We start from the raw sequence: 9,928 nt of genomic DNA on the forward strand, positions 1-9,928 counted from the left end.
AATCTTGAACAAAATCAGGAAAGAAGAAAGCTTAGCACACACAAGAGCAGCAACTTGACACCTAAAATATTAAGGTGGAAACGTGGAGGCGATGTAGTCGGTATGAGTCTACACCATACAAGTAATTTATTCCATAATCAATGGGAAGACTGAAAACAGAACCCAGGACATGTTCCAATGAGAAGCTTCAATTTGTAACTCTACGTTAGAACTATGATTAATTTGAATGCATGCATCAAAACTAAGCAGTAGTTTTCTTTCTTTCTTTCTTTCTTTTTTTTTTTTTTAAGAGTTTAAACAATTCTTTCTGGAAGATAAAGTCCTTAAAAACTAAGGGTTACCAGGGCAGAATGCTCTATTTTCTCATTTCAACTCCACTATTTATTAAATATGCGAACATAGCAAATTATTTCTCAGACCTTCAAAATCCTCATCCATAAAATAAGGATAATAATTATACTTGCTGCATAGAGTTTTTGTAAGACTTAAATGAGATGATGCATGAAAAGAAAATGTGTTAGTTTGTCTATTGCTATTTTGATTCTTGTGACAAGTTTCTCCTAGAATGTCATTAACTCAGGCAGTCACCTTGTTTGAGAAGTTTCCACAGCATTTTTTTTTCTGCCTCTTGCTTTGAACAGTAATTGACAATAAGTAAAATTGTTTTCATTATACTTTGACTAAATAACATGTCTAGCACCGAAATCCTGTCAATTGCAGACATGAACACAGAGTGGTGTTGGAACAGGCTGATTAGCTGTGAGAAATGTGTAATGTAATTTTGAAATATTTCTTCTGTGACACAAAAGACTCATTAATCTCAGTGATTGTGCAAAACAAGAGTTACTATTTAGAATTTCTACAATAACAATGGGGTTTACGGATAAGTCAATCTGTAGTGCACTAAAGAAATCAATGTTAAGAGAGCATACAAAAGTATTATAATTACACTTTGTATTGTATAAGTGAAGTTAGCAAAGTAACATCATTCTCTAGTAATTCCTACAACCTAGGCTATGTGCTGAATTCTCATGCCTTATGCAACTGAGTGATAAGAATCAGTCCTGATTTCCACTGTTATTAGGGGCTGACAAGTCTGAGTTAGTTTTAGCCCTTGAGACATCTCTGGTATCAATGTAGTTGCATATGAGGCAAAATATTGCAACTATTGCTGACTAACCTGGAAGTCACAGAGACCTAGAGAAGCAGAAGGCTTGTGTCATTTAAAAAAAAATTTTTTTAGATGTTGATGGACCTTTATTTTATTCACTTATTTATATGCGATGCTGAGAATCGAATCTAGTACCTCATACATGCTAGGCAAGTGCTCTACCACTGAGCTGCAACTATTAAAAATGTTTAACATAATTACAGCAGGCCCCCCACATTCAGAGGTTCTACATTCACTCTTTGTTGAGTCCAACCAACAAATATTTTCAAAAATATCATCCCCCCCAAAGTGCATCTGTACTGAACATAAGCAAGCTTTTTCTTATCTAAACAATATAGTATAACAACTATTTACATAGCATTTACATTGTATTAGTGTCACACGTCATATTTTGATGGTTTCAAATATTCGGGAGCACTGTGTAGGTTATATGCAAATATTGTGCCATTTTACATAAGATACTTGAGTGTCTGCTGTTTTTAGTATCTGGGTGAGGGTGATCCTGAAACCAAGAGCTCATGAATACCAAGGAATGACTTTATTGGTGAGATAATGTTCTGACATCATTCCAATACCGCATGTTTGTGCGTTGATGTCTACAAATGGACGTGTTGCATGCATGTCTCTAATTTGAATATGGGTTGACTGTGTCCCCCAGAGGTTCATGTGCTGCAAGGTTGGTCCTTAGTGTGGAAGTGGTGGAAGTTTAAGTGATTGAGTCTACTGGGAGGTGGTGAGGTCACTGGAGTCCCACCCTCAGAATCTGAGATTAATGTTGTTCTTGTAGGACTCCAGTTAGTTCTCCCAACAGAAAGTTGTTATATAAAGAGCAAGTCTAGGCCAGGTTGGTGGCTCACACCTGTAATCCCAGCAGCTCAGGAGGCTGAGACAGGAGGATTGTGAGTTCAAAGCCAGCCTCAGCAATGGGGAGGAGCTAAGCAACTCAGACCCTGTGTCTAAATAAAATACAAAATAGGGCTGGGGATTTGGAATTCAGGGGTTGAATGCCCCTAAATTCAATCCCCAGTACCAAAAAAAGAAAAAAGAGCAATTCTGGCCCCTGAATCTCTCTAGCTTCCTTCCCCACTATGTGATCTCTTCTGCATACACTTGTACCATTGTGATATGATCTGCCACAAGGTCCTCACTAGAGGTTGAACAGATGGAGCCACCAAGTCCTGGATGTTCAGCCTCCAAAATAATGAGCTAAAAAGCCTCTCATCTTCATAAAGCACCCAGCCTTAGGTATTTTGTTACAACAGAAAATGTACTAGGAGAGTAAAAATATGCATGTGTGTATTCCTTTATACTTAAGATAGAAGAAAAAAAATGTGTAATTTAAATTTCTTTTCTTGAATTGCTTAGTCTTTAAGAATTCTTTTACTCATTTATTTTTACCTATAGACACCATTAAAGTCTTACCTAATAGGTTATGAAATATTTAAAAAAATTAACAAGTATCACAAATTAGAAATTCGGTAGAACATGGAAGTTTTACATGAAAACTTGTCATTGCCTTTTCACCAACACTTAAGTCAGTAACAGTATGCACCTTGACTTCAGGGAAGGTGCCTATTCATGTTTGTATCTTCTGCACCTAGATCAGCGACTGGCATTCATCCAATGAATGAATGGGTGACTGAACAAATGAGTGAATGTTTTTCTGAATGAAGCCGAAGGCAGCAGTGATTAAACAGGATGTTAGCTGCATGATCTCAAAGCACTTAATGAAAACAGGGCTTGTGGTGTATTTAATAAAGAATGTGTCTGAGAGGTGGAGCTAAGCAGCTCCTCTGTTATGGGTAGGAGATCTGTATAAGGCAGTAGCTGCTGGGTCGGTCATCCAACAGGATGTTGCTGTACATTAAATTCTGATGGGACATACATCTCTAGGCATGCCTTGAAATCAAAGGGAATGTAGCGTGATATTTGGCCAAACTGATTCTTTTAGTGTCCTCCTTTGATATGTTATTTCTTTCCATGTTTCCTGCTTGACCAGAAAGGAGAGTTCTTCTCCTGTCAGAACTATGAACCCTCCTGCATCATGACAAGATGAACAAGTTGTTTGAAGAGCACGAAAACAAAGAGGAGGAATGAAATAGTCATGGATCACTTAAGCTACCTGGTCCTTAGTTTCTGAATGTGTAACAGGGAAATGTGAAATTAGATAGTAAATCCCCTTCAAAATTTGTAGTCAATGATTCCTATTAAAGATGCTATTTGAAGGTAAATATAAAGAACATGGTAGTTAAGTTCTACCTCTACTTCCTCTGTCATTATTTTAGCAGTAGGTCTGTAAAAAAACAAAAACAATATTTTCCCCCTAAATTTGCTAATTTAGTAATGTCGCCTTTGCATCTAATGGGATCGAGAATGACTGACATGCCCACAGCTCACTGTAGCCCTCTACCAGAACCTAAACCAAGATGAACATAGGTGCAAAGGACAAGAGCCTGGGACCTCATTTCTCCCAGAAGATAGTCACAGAGGAAACACTAAATTCCACTGGCTATGTCTGGGGGAACACCTTGTATCAAAGAAGATGGGAGTTAGAGAAGGGGCATAAACCAGAAAGTAACCAGAGAGCAGAGAAAGATGAAGGAGCAGTGTGGATTTAGGAGAGAGAACCCACCAGCACATTTTAGAGACCTAGAGAATTAAAGAAGAAAGCAAAGGGGATTGTTACCAGTATTACTATGAACTGTATGCTTAGATTCCTTGTTCCAGAAAAAGTAAAGAATTTGGGTTATTATAAATTTCTTTTTTAATCAAACAAACTTTTGTGTTAGAATGACTTTATGTTTATAGAACATTTGCAAAAATAGTACTGAGAATATCTCTATCTCACACTCAGCTTCCTCTGTTAACATCTTGAATGACTGTGATATACTAACCACAATTAATGAACTGATAGATATACGTTCTCCATGCTTTATTACTCTTTATTAGTTTTTCCTTATTGTCCTCTCCAGGATACACTACCCTTAGTTGATATGACTAAATTGTCTGACATTCTCTGACTTTTCTTGGTTCTGAAGACCTTCAAAGTTTTGAGAAAGTTTTAGTCCATTATGCTGCTATAACAAAACACCTTCAATTGGATAATTCATAAACAACAGAAACTTATGTTTTATAGTTCTGAAGGTGGGAAGTCCAATGTCAAGGTGCTGGCACAGTCTGTGTCTGGTGGGGGATTTTTAATTTTTTTCCTTCAAAGATGGTGCTCATTGCTATGACCTCACATGACAGAAGGAGAAAATGGGTCCAATTCATTCCCTCAAACCCTTTTAAAAGGGTGTGAAACTTATCCATGGGGATACATTCTTCAGAGCCTAATCTTTTACGACTGTTGAAAAGGCCCCACATCTTAATAGTTGTTGCATTGGTGATTAGCTTTCAACGTTAATTTTAACAAACTATATATTCAAACCACAGCAAGAAGCATTGGTCAAGTGTTTTAGAGAATATCTCTCATTTCTGTTTTGTCTCAAGTTTTTTTCCCCTCATTATATGCCTGGTTTATAGGCTTGGGGAAGAAGAATGAAGAGGTGAAGTGCAGATCTTTTTTTATATGTAACTTTATTTTATTTCTTTATTTTCGTATGTGGTGCTGAGGATCAAACCCAGTGCCTCACACATAGTCGGCTAAAATGCTCTATCACAGAGCCACCCCCAGCTGCCCCAAAGTGCCAGCCAGTCTTTGATGGGAATATATCATATGAAGGGCACATGATTTGTCACTGATGCTATTAACTTCGATCCCCTCTGTCTGAGGCAGTGTTTGACAGGTTTCTCCACACAAATCTGTTTTCCCTTTGTCTTTTCTGCCCTATTTGGAAGCATGTCACTCAGAGTAGTTCCCACGCAAGGGGTGGGGAGTTCTGTCCCACCTCCTTGAGGGGACAGTATCTAAGTTATTTAGAATTCTTTTGTCTAGGGGCTTCATCTCCTGTACCTTATTTATCTAATCATTTAAATATCAATATGAATCAGTTTTACATATTGGATTATAATCCAAATTTTTAAAAAAGTTTTTGCCTAACTTCCTTTTTGTGGTTGAGTTTATTTTCTTCAAAAAGACGCCCTGAGAAGCCCATAATTGCTCAGTCCGCCTCTGGAGCTCCACATGCCTCCTTGCTGGTTCACAATCCTTGGACCAGGAAGCTTCGGTTGTGATGCTAAGTCATTGCTTAGACATTCTATCCAAAGAAATCCTATACAAATGTCCCGGTCCCTTGGCACTGGGGATTTTTGTTGTAACCCTGCTCTGTAGAGTTTGGATGGCAGCAAGCAGGGCGGCTGAGCAAAGCACACTCGTCTCCCTACAGGCTGTGGCATTATTGGGACAATAGCACTGAGTGGGCATGAAGTGACCTTTTGTTCTTCCAGCTATTATTGGTGTGTTCTAAACATCAATTGATGATTTCAGGGCCATTTCCACTGACCCTGAAACTTATATCCTTGTTTTAGAAGACAGCAAATACAGTATGTTGAAAGACACATATGGTTAGGATGGCTGTTTTTAAAGCATGTCAGCACTACCAAAAATAGAACTTAAAATGACAAATCCCCACTTGAAACTATTTTTTTAAACTGTTGCATCAATCAAAGTGTGTTTACTTCTAGAACAAGGATTCTCATCAGCCCAGTAGATCACATGATAAGGGTCCATTTCTCACTCAGGCAAAGTCTGATGCACATGTCTAATGAGAAAGATGTCCTGCATGGCTCTCTACCAAGGCAGATGGATGGGAGGTGAGAGCATGCACACAGAGCACCTGCAATGATTTAGAGGCTTGGCTTGGAAGTAGACACTACTACTTCCACCTTCCCTTCTTCCCATAGGCCAGTGCTTGCTCAGTCCCATGGTTCTACCCGGATGCAAAGGGGGTCTGGAAAATGTAGTCTTCCTAGTTCCTGGTGTGGAGTAGGAGGAGAAGCAGGATAGGGAATATAGTCTTGTGTTTGCCACAGCTATTTAAACTATTTTCTGAAATAAAAATAGATTCTAGCACAGTTGTCACTTTTCCATTGCTGTGACAAAATACCTGAGATAAACAACTTAAAGAGAAAAGGTTCATTTTGGCTCATGCTTTCCAGAGGTTTCAAACTAAATCAGTTGACTCTGTTGTTCTTGGGTGAGGCAGAACTTCATGGGGTAGAGCATGTGGTACAGCAGAGCTGCTTACCTTGTGGCAGCTGAAAGCAAAGAGAGAGAAATGGCTAGGGTCCTTCTATCCATTTCAGGACATATGCCAGAAGATCTTGCTCTCTTCCACTAGGCCCCACCTCCTGAAGATTCCACAACCTCCCAGTAGTGCCACAGGCTGGAGACCACTCAGCACAGGCCTCTGAGGGACATTCTAGATCCAAATTACAGCAACAGCATTTCCTTTTTCCTTCACAACTTGACTATCTTGTCTTACCACTGTTCTCATTTTTTGTTTGTCAGGATTCCTTTCCTCTATCTCATGGTTTGGTATTTCTGTGATTCTACCTTTGAGCAAAAACCCATCTCTCCTCAGCCAAGGTAGTCTCCCTCGGTGATCTCATTCACCTCCCTGACTTCAACTACCCACATTGGCTTGTATTTTCCACTCCACCTCCACCATCCAGAAGCTACCTGGTCCTTAGTTTCTGAATGTGTAACAGGGAAATGTGACTTGCTGATTGGTATTTTCAAGTGCTTATCAGGTGTATTCATCGAGATGGCTCAGGGGCTCTCACCCTGAGTACATCCTGAGCTGAATTTCCTATCTTCCTCCTAAATTTTACTCTAGTTTCTCTCTCTTGCTACCTCAGGGAACAAATGATCTCACAGTGGTCTCTCAGCCCATGAACTAGAGGGCAGGCTAGAATCTTTGCCTTTCTTTTCACAACGCATTTAGTCTGTGTGTCATTTTGTATACGCCCTCTAGAGAGTCCTTTAAATTTCTCTCCTCTCCATCATCATTGCTAAGTGCCTTAATTGAGGCTTTTATCATTTCTCATGTCTGCCACAGCTATTTAAAAACTGTGGCAGACATGAGAGTTTATAATCACCACCTAACCTTTATTACTGTCTTAAATACCTCCTCATAATTTCATTCTTCATACGACAGTCATATTTTTAGACAAATTTGATCACCTTACTTCCCTACCTCATGTACTTCACTGTCTCCTATCTGTTGACAACTATGAATCTTCTCCCAAAGGAAAGAGTCAGACGTGTGACAAGATGGCCAGTCCTCCCCATACTTTTAACTCCTACTCACCCCTCTCAGGATGGCTATTCCTGCCTCATCAATAACCAGCTCTGTCTTAGTCTGTTTTCTGTTACTATAATGGAATATCACAAACTAGGTGACTCAAAAGGTAAGGAGCTGTATTCAGCTTCCAATTCTGAAGACTAAGAAGTTCAAGATTGTATAGCTGTATCTGGTGAGGTTCTTCTTGCTTATGGGGACTCTTGAAGAGACCTGAGGCAGCACAGGGCATCAACTGGTAAGAGAGACTGAGCATCCTGGCTCAGGTCTCTCCCCCTCTTATAAAAGTCACAGGCCTTTTGGATTTAGGACCCACTATTAGACCTCATTAAATTTTACTTCCCAAGGTCTTACCTCCAAATACCATAGTCAGATTAAGTTTTCATCCTTCTAATATCTCACAATAGAGCTTCCATTTTATCAAAACACGAGTTTTGATGTGAACATTCAAATCAAATCAGAGGATACTGGGAGGGAAAATTTTAAATCCTATTTAGAATATGAGTGGTAGAAAGTTACCACAATCAAAAGCCAGTTAAGGGGCTGGGAATGTGGCTCAAGCAGTAGCGCACTCGCCTGGCATGCGTGTGGCCATGGGTTCGATCCTCAGCACCACATACAAACAAAGATGTTGTGTCTGCCGAGAACTGAAAAATAAATATTAAAAATTTCTCTCTCTCTCTCTCTCTCTCTCTCTCTCTTAAAAAAAAAAGCCAGTTAAGGTAAACCAATAGTAAGATGTCATGAAAACCAATTACAAATATACAACCCAAAGAGCCAGTGCTAGTCCAAGAGTTGAAGTGTAGATGGAAAGACAACACTTGAAACCTGTTAGCCAAAGCATGTCTCAAACAACTAAAGTTTAAAGCAATTGGCTCAAGCCACTTTGGAATAGCCACAGCTGTCCTTTATTGGCCAGTTACCAGGATCATTGCTATTTGGGGAAGAGATGGCAAGAGATGAGGGACAGCTCCTGACAACACTTTGGATAGAGGAATTTATACTGAATTCTGAGGAAATCCAAGTAAAGCCAATGTCATATCTCTCTAAGGCAGAGAAAATACCAAAATCTACATTAGTCTTAGAACTTCTACAATCTGGAATCAGGTGGAGCTGGGGGTATATACAACTTGAAAAGAAACCCACTTTTGTTTAGAAATGGGAAGTCAAATAATTATGATCATTTTCATCTTTTTTTCTTACAATGTAAACAAAGACACTTATATAACAACATTTGACATTTACCTAATATTATCAGTGGCTTTCCCTTCAACATTCCATCTGCTACAACACTGTATCCCGGTCTAGAGGTTGGGATCTTCAACAGGAAATCTCAAATTATAGATAAAAGTATAATATTATTTTAAGGGCTGGGGTTTTAGCCCAGTGGTGGAGCACTTGCCTAGCATGCATGAGGCACTGGGTTTGATTCTCAGCACCACATAAAAATAAATATATAAAATAAAGATATTGTGTTCATCCACAACTTAAAAAATTTTAAATATCATTTTAAGAGCAAAATAAGGGCATCAATCACCAAATTCATTACAAGTATACATCAATTGGGATTACATTCTGTTGCAAGAAATACAATAACTAGTATAATAGTGACTGAAACAAGTCAATGGTTTATTTCTTCTTCATGTGAAAACCTAGAGGTAGATTGTCTAGGACTGGTTTGGAGTTCCATAGTGCAAAGCCCTAGGTTTCCATTCACAAATTCACCTTGTTGTACAAGATGACTCCAACTATTGTTAGGGAAAGAGAGGAAGAAGGACATGAACACGGCCCCAGCTTTTAATGTACACTTGCTAGCAACTGCATTTTCATTTAAACTCCACTGACCAGAGCTTGGGCTTATGGTCACACATAGTTGCAAGTTAGGATGGCAAATTATTCTTAGCAGATATGTGATCATCTAAAAACCAGGAGTTCTATTCTAAGAAGGGGAGAATAAATATTAGAGGACAATTAATGGCAACATTATATATATTCAAATGCCTCAATCTCATCCCCACCCCATCACTGAATTTATTCTCCTTTTCTCTATACTTCCTCAAAATTAAAGAGAATAGAAAATAATTAATTTCTATAATGGGACAACATGAAAATTCTGCAATATGGCTTGCTTATTTGTTTCATTAAGAGAATATGGACTTTTAAGACAGCACAGTGTAAAGTTGCTAAAACTAACTATTGAGAATCAATCCATCAGGGTGCATTTTAATATAACATAAAATATGTAAAGACAAAAAAGTTGGCAAAGAAATCAAAGAATTAAGATCAAAACACTTCCAAAAAGATACAACAAGCTTAAAATATCAATCTGAATTCCATATACACAGCAGAAATCTTTTTACTTAAGCCTGTTTCCTCAAACTGTTTCTTTGTACATCTTATCACTAGAGCCATTATTTCAAGATTAGTTGCAAAAGAAATTTTCTCCTTGAATCAAATAAATATTATTCATGGAAAGCATATGAAATTTTCAGTATTTGAAATACTCTGGTGT

This window comes from Marmota marmota, unplaced genomic scaffold (assembly GCF_001458135.2).
Source record: "Marmota marmota marmota unplaced genomic scaffold, marMar, whole genome shotgun sequence".
In the NCBI taxonomy this organism is placed as follows: Eukaryota; Metazoa; Chordata; class Mammalia; order Rodentia; family Sciuridae; genus Marmota; species Marmota marmota.